Here is a 3,142-nt window from a genome sequence, read left to right as displayed (position 1 = left end):
AGGATCAGACATCATCATTTCGTTTGCCTAGATGTGTGCAGCCTAGTAGAGAAATTGATGGAAACACTGACTCTGATGGTTATCAGTGTCCTGGTCATCCTGAAAGACTACGTGAAAGAAGATTACATGATGATATTAACGAATATTTAACAGTAGTTTAAATGGTTTTAACAAAAATATATACAGTGCACTTTTTTGTTCTCTTTTACAACTATATTGTGCATGGTTTATAAATTAAAATAAAACATTTTCATTTTTTATTATACAATTCAAAGTATTTAACAAAGTGAGCAAACCTTCTCTTGGATAGAAATAAATGTATTTCCTCATTGTTTTCCTCCTTTTCCTTTCACACGAAATCGTCTGAAAATATGAAAAATAAATTAACAAAACGGCTTTCCTTAATAAACAAAATAATTTTGTTATCATGTTAAGGAGTAAAGAATATTCTATTCCCATCTCTGAATCTACTGTAGATTTTTGGCAGCCGATAAAAAATAATGTGCTCATTTGATTAAACATTGTATGGAACAAAAAGTATGACTATTTTAGTTTTCTTGTATTATTAGATTGACGACAATAATTAATTATTCTTGTCTTATAATTCCAGATTTTCCATATTTAAAGGGTAAATTTACAATAATAATTTCATAACAGTCATTGTGCGGGTACTTTGTGTTATCCATATGTACCGCATTTAAAGAATAAATAAAAATATACTTTAAGCATAATCTATTTTATTTCCACGATTTATCATTTAATATTTTTTCTTTAAATTAGACAGTGAAATGTGAGAGGTTTTCGGGAATCTTGAAATGAAGCATTTTCATACATTAATGAAAACATTGCTCGTTCTCTACAAAATAAATAAGAGTCTTACAAATTGGCATCGCATGTACTATCAGTTATCGATGAAAAACCCGACGAATAAAGCAGAATTTTAGGTAGATGAATAGTTTCCATGCTTTGTTTCAATTGGAATTTAGACAAAAAAGAATTTAAATTGTAACTTGTAGGTTGCCAAGTAAACAAAAACAGTATGATTATTTAATTTAAATTATCTTTGCAGAGAATGCAACCAATGTAGAGGAGAAGTACAAGTGAAATTGACAGCGTGTCCATTCAGCGCCTGTGTGCTTATCGCGATACACGTGAATAATTAGATACATTGTAACGTTAACGTTTCATTGTTTGACTTTGATAATTTTGTAAAATAATAAATTCATTAATAATTTACACAAACTTTATGCATTTGATATTTTAATCAACCTGTATATAAAAAGCCAAGCACAGGAACGTAGCAATCGGGAGGGGGGGGGGTGTTAAATGTTAAAATAATAATAGTACCACATATAGCGTATAGCTAAAACACTGCGTATAATTTTTATTCCTCGTATGTAAAACAGCCCCGGCATTCCATACGCATTCTCCAACAAAGAAGACCTCTAAAGAATTTTACGCATGGACTTGTGAAGATATTCTTTTCGTCAAAGTAATCATCCTCATGTTTTAACAAAATGTTATCACGATCATCAATTGCAGAGTTTTTAGGAGAAATAATAAATGGATTTATTTTAAATATTCTATACAGTGTGTTGATTGACAATCATGCACTAGACAGGGTTATGAAGTTTCATTTTTCCCTATCATCTTTCTACTTTTCAACATTTTCAAATATTTTCGACACTTGTGTATTTTCGAGCAATACCTATGCTTCGTTGAACGAATACTTCCGAAAGCAGCATTAGCAAACTTCTAATGCAAGAACGCCGCTTAATCAGAGGTAGATTCAGGGCCGGTGCCTCGGGTGTGCGCCCCCCCCCCCGCTTTCAAATTTTTAAGCAAGATTTACTAAACTAAAACACATTATTAAAATCAGGTTTCCTTATTTTGTGTGGGTGTGGGTGTGTGTTTTTGTGAACAAACCTCTTAAGGAAGTAGAATAGATTAATGTAACTCTTAAAGAAACAACTGAATCACACTATCTATATTAAACTGACCAAGTCATGTGAAAAGGCGCACTCATGAAGTATATAAACTTTATTTTGATATCTCTGAAAGTTAAATGGGGTGTATACTTGAAAATGAATATAAAAATGTACATTATAATTTCTTTAACATTTTTCTATCATATTGGAGCCGCCAAAGGAGGTTGCAACCCGTATGTATTCGATCATTTATAACGTATTGATAATTCTAAGTAGTTATTTTCAATAATATTTGCATTTTCAGAATTTTATTGGTATATTTATCCCCCTCTTAAGAAGTAGTTGGGTATACAATGGTGGGGTTATCCATCAATCTGTTCGTCCTTCGGTCCATCTACTCATCCCTTTGTCCCTCTGTCCCTCCGTCTGTGTTCTCAATGCCTATATGGATTTTTCTGTAATAATCGTATGGGAGGCGAAGTATCATTTTGTAGACTCAGTGAGCACTACTGCGACTACTCTAGTTTTTTAAAAGAAAAGAGTCACATATATAAATGCCATAATACTATTTGTTCCAATTTCTATATTTGTGTACATATTGAAATAAATTTTACTTTAGAGACCACGAAAACAATTGCTGTCAAGGATTTTTCTTTGAGGAAATTTCACATGAATGCAAAGGTATGTAGAAGATATAAATTGAGTATAAATATATTAATGCAAAGGAAACGCAATGAAGTTAATTTCTCAAAAAACAATTCAAGTTAAATGTATTAACGACTAAGATGCGGTTATTTGTTTGTATATTTCACCAAGAAAGAATAATTAACCAATTGTTTTGTTGTTTATAACTATAGCCTCTATTGTACATTTAGTTAAATATTCTTATTTCGTGAGTAAAAAAATCTCTTCAATTTTTAAATTCGTAAGATGCATCTGATTGAACAACCTGTGTTTTTAATCTATGCTAGAATGCACTTTTGAGTTTGCACAAAGGAGATAGTAAAAATTCTACTCTCATCATCTACCGATATATATATATCTGACTTTTCACCTTTATTCAAAGAATGTTCTCCGGGGTATATCGGCGTAAACTGTTCCATGGCATGTCGGTATCCTGGATATGGCAAATATTGTCAGGAACAATGTAACTGTTCACAGGAGTTGTGTGACATATCAATAGGATGTCTCGGTAATTTACGATTATATTCATA

General features: G+C 31.5%; 1 long non-coding RNA gene across 1 annotated transcript; it reads left to right on the top strand.

Moving 5' to 3' along the window:
* The first annotated feature begins 1,935 nt into the window (after positions 1 to 1,935).
* On the top strand, positions 1,936 to 3,121 carry LOC134249414 (uncharacterized). The gene is made up of 3 exons (XR_009988277.1): positions 1,936 to 2,161; positions 2,548 to 2,609; positions 2,995 to 3,121. It is a non-coding gene; the product is annotated as an uncharacterized LOC134249414 (long non-coding RNA).
* The last annotated feature ends 21 nt before the right edge of the window (positions 3,122 to 3,142 follow it).

Source organism: Saccostrea cucullata, unplaced genomic scaffold, assembly GCF_032062105.1.
Source record: "Saccostrea cucullata isolate Sc308-1 unplaced genomic scaffold, CSIRO_AGI_Scuc_v1 ctg19549, whole genome shotgun sequence".
NCBI classification, from domain to species: Eukaryota; Metazoa; Mollusca; class Bivalvia; order Ostreida; family Ostreidae; genus Saccostrea; species Saccostrea cuccullata.
This window is presented reverse-complemented; position numbering and strand designations above follow the sequence as displayed.